Source organism: Periplaneta americana, chromosome 14 (genome assembly GCF_040183065.1).
Source record: "Periplaneta americana isolate PAMFEO1 chromosome 14, P.americana_PAMFEO1_priV1, whole genome shotgun sequence".
NCBI classification, from domain to species: Eukaryota; Metazoa; Arthropoda; class Insecta; order Blattodea; family Blattidae; genus Periplaneta; species Periplaneta americana.
Genome location: NC_091130.1, coordinates 80,853,214 through 80,862,296, shown reverse-complemented (window position 1 = coordinate 80,862,296; position 9,083 = coordinate 80,853,214).

Sequence of the window (9,083 nt, the reverse complement as noted above, 5' to 3'; positions counted from 1 at the left end):
ATGGCGGGGTTATGTAGGGCGGCAATGAACCTGCGAGTTCGTTAAAAGCCATTTGTAAGTAAATAATATTTTATAATAATTTGTATAACTTTTCAAGTCCTCTCATTGTAGCTCTTTCAATAAGTTTAGATGTATACCTCTCTTATCATGTCTTACGATCCATGGTTTAAGCCCTGACCAGATATTTATTCATGGTGTTATAAACTTAACGCGTAAATAACAGTGTAAACAAATCGTAAACTTAACGCGTAAATATTAGTATCAACAAATCCACGGAACGCGTGTTCATTGTTGTGGAACAAGTGTTAGGAGAGATTTGTCCTAATTTTAGGTCATGTTTGATAAAATCTTCTGAAAAGATTTCATGTAGTGTAATATACCCCAAATCCTATCTTTTATCAAAGATCTTTGATGTAATATTTTAGCATAATATTCTTTGTCAAAGAATTTTGATTGTGTAATAGCAGCTTCACAGAGACTGTATTTTCTTTGCGATGCACCATTATTTGAACTCATCTTGAAAAACAGAAATCAAATGTTTGAAACAGTAGCTGATCGTTGATCGAAACGTACATTCAAGCACAAACCCGCACCAACTCAATTCATAAGTAACTGATAGCGGAAGCTTGGGCTCATGCTTTGATACAAACAAGTCCACCGCACCAAACCGCTCCACAAGCAGTCCGCCGCGACCCGTGCGGTGGTGCAGGGTGACGGCACGGGCTAGTTCCGTGCGACACTGCTCAGCCCGTTGCGTTAGCGGAGGGGAAGCCCGTGGATTTGGACAAATCTGCACGACTCTGCTCTAAAGACAAATTTCCTCACTTACTATATCCACTTAAAGGGTTTAAGTAAATTTTGCAAGGGGGAAAGCTGAAATGACCTTCCACTAGTAGAACGTTAAGTGGCTGGGCAGTAAAGCCAGTTGATCATAAGTACCCCAACAGCATGGACAGCTGAATCCCACAGCATCCCCGCTCAGTCGTCGAGCCGAGAGAGGAAAGCAGTACCGCCAAAGACAAGTCTCCGTTGCCTGCCAGAGTTCTAAGGAGCTCCGTTAACGCTGATTCCATTGCCATACGAAGATAAGTGAACAACAGAATTTATAAATTACAATTTAAAACTGTGTAAAGTAGGTGGCCCATTTTTTCAGGGTTCATTCCAATATTTGTTTTAACGTCTCAGAGATAAATGCACTCTATCAAATAATAAGATAGCGAATGGAGTGAGAAGAACCGCATGTAGAGCCAGGAGGCACCTAGGATGTTACACAAAAAACTTACGTAAAAAATTGCAGATGCTCTGTATTGGTTTATTAAATAATGTAAAATTAAATATTGTAACTATAATAAAATATAATACGGACTATTAAAGGTATCTATTTTCTAGTTATTTTACCTATAGCCTAGGTTATATTACTATTTCACTAGTCAATCCTGAGTAATCAACGGTTGAAGATACGAGTATATCAGCGCTTATCTTACACTTAAACCTAACGTAACGCTGTTTTTATCGAATCACCTTTCTCGTAGACATATTTACGTCAAGAATTTTAACTCCATATCCGTCAGCCGTCCGAAAAGTTAGTTGCAATTGTTACTGTTATGTATTCTTCTTCTTACCGTCTCATTAGGCATATTTATAATGTATCCAGAAGAATTTATTACATAAATGCGGGATTGGTTCCCATTTCCACAACAAACCTACAAATAATGTTTCGCAAGACTTCAAATCCTACTGATTGTACATACATATGTCCACAAGTATATCCACAACACAGTTTGGTGGATCGAAGATATATCAACAGGTGGCAATAATCCAATATATGAACTACAATGTCAAATATCGCGCAATAACCTTGCTGTTAAAGCGACTATAGTCAAACAAATTGAAACAAATCTTATTAAAGGCACTTTTTTAGAAGCACCTATGCTATTTAGATATTTATCCCATCTGGTGTAGGTGAGGATGCTGAGAAATCTCGAACAACATGCCTCATCACCCGTGAAATTTGTACTCATAATTATAAAACATCCTGTATAGATATTTTTTGCCGTAAAGATTTTACTTTTTCATAATAATTCTCCTTTTGGCCGCAGTGCCGTAATAATGGAGGAAAATTCGTAACAATTACGCAAAATTTGTAAAAGATTGCGCCTCTGTATTCCATGGATAAGATCCTATTCCGATGTAGGTTTCCGTTTTAAAACAAACTTGTAATACTAATTGAAGAGGTGTATTCCAAACTGACATAAGTCCAAATGACTAAAACTGATAAAATAAATTTGATGCCCTTAGATCCGTTTGAAAAACATACACATACATTAAGTCAGTTTTATATACTGTATGTCTATATGCTTGAAAAGGATAAATTAAAACGTGTATAAAGCAAGTTACAATAAAAAATATGGACTTAGGACACTTTGGAAACCATCTCTTCAATTGAAGGATTCAGAGCCATAGAGTGCCAGGCGCTATTTATTAAAAACGGAGAAAGCAAGGGTTAAACGTAAGTGAATACCATAGTTTAATGAAAATTGACATATAATTTAGTTTTAATGTGCGTACTTTATATTACTTGCTATATGTTTCCATTGAATTATGGTAATAACTTAATTTTAACCCTTGTTTTCTACGTCTTTAATATATGGCGCTTGGCCCACTATGGTTGTGAACCCTTCAATTGTTCTTTTCAAAGAAAGCTACAATTGTATTGACTTTTAAAATTAATTACCCTCGAACGAGTTTAAACCCGCGGACCTAGAATTTTATGGTTATCATGGTAACTGCTAGTTCAGCTAGATGTTCCAGTCATGTCATCATCTTCTAATGCCGAGATCAAGAACGCATGGAAGATCCATCTTTCTAAATCCTTTGTGGCTTATTGACCTGCAAGCGGTCATCTTCACCCTTACTCGCGACTTGACTTCGGACCCCCTTGTTAGCAGATCGCAACGTAAGGGCAGCTCAGGTGGTATTCATCTTATCAACACAAATGACTAAAAGTCAGGGGAAGAGAAGCAGGCCCGCGGAGCACGCACAGCAAAGTGACTGAGCCGCTAATGGATTATCGATTTGCAATGCTAAGACAGATAAAGCGCACACCGCCAGAATTACGGAGAGTGCTTCAGAAACGATAAGAGCGGCTGGCAGGCATGTCGTTTCGCGATGAGTGGATAATTGGTATGCTCTCAGCTGGAGATTAAAAGTTTCAATTTTGGTAGAAGGCGTCTTCACAAAAATTAAGTGGAGTGCTTAACTCAAGAAGATTTAATATAGGACGTTCCCCGAGACATGGGACCTATGTACGCTAGGCACAGACTGCTAACATCGCACTGTGCTTTCACATTCGTCAACCGAAATATCAGAATAGCTAATATTTTCCACGTGCTGTTTTGTAGATTTTGTATCATGTCATATACAGTGTTTTCCAAGAGGAATGTAAAATATATTAGGATAATACAGTTTGGGTAAAATTCATCGACTTAAACCTGTATGTCTATGTCCAAAGTGTAACAGTTGTAGAGAAACTGACGGGAGAAATATTGGAACATACTGCGTTTCCACGAGCACGTCTGGGAACTGAAACGCAGCCTGTGTAAATAGCAACGATCGAAAAAACGAGACAAACAGCGTCCGCAAAGCCGAAAACCCGCACGACAATGTTGTATACGTCGCGTCCTTAACGTAAAGACTGGTTGAAGTCTTCCGAGACTCGAATTGATCATCTCCCGAAGTCAGCAGTTGTTTATACCTGATTGAACTTTTATCTACTTTGGCAAGTGTTGTATATGTATAAACAATCAAGTAGCCTATTTGAAACATCTCTACCTTTCAATGTATAGTAATCGGTTCCCCAGTCTTTATTTAATTAGTAGGCACTTATTAAAAGGCTAGGAATTTTCTTCTCATATGTTTAAGATCAAGTGTGCAGTCTCAAGTAACAAGATATTAATGTCATGTTTTATGTTTCTTAGAAATGCAAATTTATTTGAGAATTGCTTTTTTTATTTATATAACCAGAGATAATATCATGTAATAGAACCAGAACATTTAGAATACTAAGATACTGTTCTGTTTTGTCTTTTCGTCTCATTTAAACATTTGTTATTTATTTCAATTATGTATGTTATTCAAGTTACGAAATCTTTCCACGCCGACCAAATGCTATTTCGAGAATGACGAGCGAGTCTCGAAGCACAGCGAGAATGACGAGCCGAGACTCGAAAGACAAAATAATGCAGCGAACACAGCGAGCGAGAGCGGCAGTTAGTTTTGTTCATCTCTACAACGTACCATACCAGAAATGTAATTGTTACCTTGTTCTTTCTAAAATTGTGAAGAAATGTACTACAGTACAGTTTAAGTTTGTTAAAATTTTATTTTGTTAGGTTTTGATTTATTAATATTTAAATGTTTTATTGTAATTTTTTTATTAAATTATTATTTGTTTGTATTTATGATGGAATTAGTAATATATGTTTTATGTTTATGGAGTTTTTGTTAAGATTTTAAAAGGAACTAGTCAAGAATATTATTCTCGCATGTACTCTAATATAGGCTGCAGTGATATGATTTGTAAGTATTCTGTATGTTTACTAGGCTATATTTTGTTTCTATGCTTATCCATCTGATAAAAGAAAAACAATCGGCACCAAAAATGAAATATAAAGTTCCAATATCCTTGTGATTTGTTGAAAATATTCATCGTTGCAGAGTTAGTATAATCGCCGAGATTAAATAGGTGATAGCTTGTAAATCTATTAAGAAGAAATTATCTTCTACTAAGCTACTGCGTCTTATAGCCTTTTTCATATTTTGTATGATAATAGAATGCAATTCTATAGGAGTAAATTATTAATTATCCTTATGGCGGAGGCTTCCTGGGCTCGTGTGAAGGTAAGGGGTCACATACACATAAACAGATGTGGTACAGTTCACGGATTCCATAAGAAAAGTAATATCAGTCATTTGTCTTGTGTAGTTATTTTATTTCCTTACTCAGTTTATGCTTAATGTGAAATAAATTTCTTAGAACAGCACAAGATCAAGGATTTTCAATAATTCATCATATCACATCGTTCTGAAACGTAGAAATACATTTATAGCAGAGACTAACAAAACTAACTGCCGCTCTGGCTCTCTGTGTTCGTTGCATTTATCTTTCGAGTCTCGTCTCGTCATTCTCGTGCGCTTCGAGTCTTGCTCATCATTCTCTAAATAGCATTTGGTCGGTGTGGAAAGATTTCGTAACTTTGAATAACATACATAATTAAAATAAATAACATTATAAATGTTTAAAAGAGACAAAAAGACAAAACAGAACAGTAACTTAGTTATCAAAATGTTCTGGTTCCATTATATGATATTACCTATGGTTATATAGCATAAATAGAAAAAAAACAATTCTCAAATAAATTTGCATTTCTAAGAAACATAAAACATAACGTTAATATCTTTTTTACTTGAGATTGCAATCTTGATCTCAAACATTTTAAAAGAAAATTCCTAGTCTTTTAATAAGGGCCTAGTAATTAAATAAAGACCGGGGAAAGGATTATTATACACTGAAAGGTGGAGCTGATGTTTCAAATAGGCTACTTGATTGTTTATACATTTGAGGACTACACGGCAAGAAGGATGAATAAGCATTCGAGCGCATGATGTTCCTTGTGCTTATCTTGCGCGGAGGAAGGACCAGCAACCATGGAGTTGTCCCCTGCTCTATTACCCTCCTACTCTTGTAGTAACTCGCAGCAAAAAGCACAGAGTTTGCAATGCATTAGTACTTTGTTATGATGTAGTTATAACTGGTCTATGATATTTAATGCATACAATTTACGATAGGCTATTACTTACTTACTAACTTAATAACTATTAGAGTAATATGTACCTTTATAAGAGAAGAGAATGAATGATCGAGTTAAAGAAGAAAACCAAATAAATTGTTATAATATAGCCTACTAGGTATTTAAATCAAACCTTTAAGGAGCATAAATTCTTAAGGAAAAATATTAATACGCTCTAGGTACTTTGATACAATTAATGCATAATGCAATAAAGAGGCAGTAGGTAGCCTACTGCCATAAAAATAAATTCACATGTAAAAACAAAAGTTCATTGACTTTTGAAATTATAGGCTAACTTCCTCTTATGAGGTACCTTCTGAAATATTCCTTTGAGGCAGCTAAAATTACATTAAAGGAAGTATTCTTGTAAGGTAAAGGTGTTAAAATCTAACGACATGGACGAAATACCAGTCTCTTCGAAAGCCTTCATTTCCTTGCATGGGATCTCTTACAAGCGCGTTCAGGTACTATAGAACTCTCTCAAGTCTACAGGTATGCCACCTAAAGATCAACGAGGCAAACATCATAATCACCACAGCAAAAAATCTGACGATGTCTTCAAAAGTGTGCTCAACCATATTAAATCATTCAAGGGACGGAAAAGCCATTATGGTCAGTCAAAAAGTGATCGAATATATCTTCCCGACAATCACAACATAAAATAATTATGAAATGTGTATTTCATAAGGTCCTTCCGATGTGTTTTATGGATGTTAAAGAAAGATTTTCAACACCAGATTTAACATATCCTTTGTATATCCACGCCGTAACATTTGCAGTATAGGATGAGACAAGTTTCAGACTGATCTCAAAGTTTATTAAAATAAATTCTCTGATAACATTGTGTCTTTTCTTCCTGTACGTAACGTATACTATACACTCATATACTGGTAGAATGGTACTATTTGCTTTCTTTCTCTGTTTACGTACCAGCTAGGTCCGTCTGCCTTCCAAGCTTCATACAACAATGGCATATGACGATGAATGTTCTGGCAACTCTATTCATCCTTTTTGCCACAGTTGCCAAAGTAGATAAAAGTTCATTCAGATATAAACAACTGTGGCGATTCAAGGCTGCTTGACGTTCGGGACTTTGGGAGTGAGCAATCTCGACGTCCCGAAACACTCACAAGCAGTCTTTACGTCAACGACGCGACGTATACAACATTGTCGTGCTGGTTTTCGGCTTTGCGGGTGCTGTTATGGCCGTGTGCACCATTCTCGATCATCTAGCCCGTTTATCAGCAATCACGGAAACATGGTTAATTCTTGACAATGATCAAGTTACAGATGCGGTGCACCGACATTTTCCCTCGATCAACTCAGTACCGTCAGCTGACGGTACGCTCGCTTGAGAAGAATCATCTGAGCGCTAGGTTACCGCGTATAAAACAGCGAACGAACGCACTCTGTCAATTATCGCTTCGTTTTTGTTTGTCGGACTGTTTCAAACATCCTCGCAGTTGTCAAATAACAAGTTTCAATAATCATGGAAGAAAAAAAGAAAAGAGCACCGAACTTTTCACAGTTCGAAGTGGGAATTGTTTTAGAACTCGTCAGCAATTCTGCATCCAAATTAGAGAATAAAAGTATTGACGGAAGTTCTCTAAGAGAAAAGCAGGCTATCTGGTTGGATTTAACTTCACAATTCAATATGAGTTATACGTGTTTACATAATTCGTAACGTAATTTATACAGTGGTTATTTCATATTATTGATAATAATTGGGAAAATTTCAGTATACGGATACCTCACTGACAATTATGTTGAAATAGGCTACTAAAAAGAGTAGATTTGTATGTGTTTGTCGAATGCTCATCACCTTGTTTACGAAAAGACACATTTCAGTGCCAATATAAAATAGAAAAAAGCAATTCGTCTGTGTATGTCGAATACGCATCATCATGCATACGAAAAGGAAGTTTTTAGTGCCAATTTATTTCTAGTGCACAAGGTTGGAATTTTGGAGTAAGAGGGAAAGGAAAGTATTCTTGTTTTGAAATTTATCCATTTATTTTGTGTTCACAAGGTTGGAATTTTGGAGTAAGAGGGAAAGGAAGGTATCCTTGTAATTTCTCTTAATTCAAGCGTAAATAGCCTAATTGTCCAAAATGTCATGTAGGTCCTAATAGTTTCAAACGTCAAATCTATAGCTAATAAGTGATAATCTCGCATACTACAAAAGTCATTTAGTTTTACTATATTCTTACCGGCATAGAATAACTACTTTACTATTATGTTAACAAAATTGGACAGTTAGGCCTAAATAATATTTTGTCCTCAAGTAAAGTCCCGTTCTTCCAAAGCAGAAACATATATAAAACATTAGTCTATTTCGAGAAAAAGAAAACATTTTTATTATTCATCTACAAACTTACTCTTTTTACAATAACACCAATTCTGTTATTTCCGCAGTGATTTGCGTGTTCAAGATACAACATTTCATCTTCAATTCCATCAAGTACGTCAAATCGTGCCGCCATTTTGGTTTTCTCGACTTGACCATGTTCAATTCAAGATAATCGGTCCCACACTCGTGATCAAATTTGATAATCAACTCGCTTGTTTAACTTTGATCGAGGATGATACTCCGCAAATTGGCGTTGAAGATGATCAAGTGCCGACTTAACCATGGTCATATTTTAATCGAGAATGGTGCACATGGGCACTAGTCTTGCTTTCTCGATCGTTGTTCATCTCTAATGTATAGGCCTAATGACCTTCCCCATTTAAATGTTTGCCATCAATATCTCCCCAGCCTTTAGATTTTGGACATAGGTACATGAAGCTAAATCGATGTATGTTAATCCAAATTAGAACATGTATCAACAATAATTTAGGACTCTGTTCAAAAAGATAAAAAGAAAGACAAGCAGTTGAAATTATTCAAAATAACTTTCTAAGAAAAGTGGTTTGTAACGTTCAAACCTATAGTAAGCACGAAAGGGAATAGTAATGATGATTGATCACTGATATAATAAATCACAGGCATATATGAGCCATCGTCGCAGCTCAGGGGGTAGCGCTTTTAGGCAATTGATTCTGAGCTACGCTCGGGCATAAGTTTAATTGTCGTTTGGGCTGATTGATTGGTTAGATTTTTTCAGAGATGTTTTTAAAAAACCACTTGCATTTTTCGTTCCTTACTAACGTATGTATCTAATTCCATTATCCTCTTAACTATCTACCTAAACAGTTTATTATTAGAGGATAAATACTTAAAGCAACCTCTCA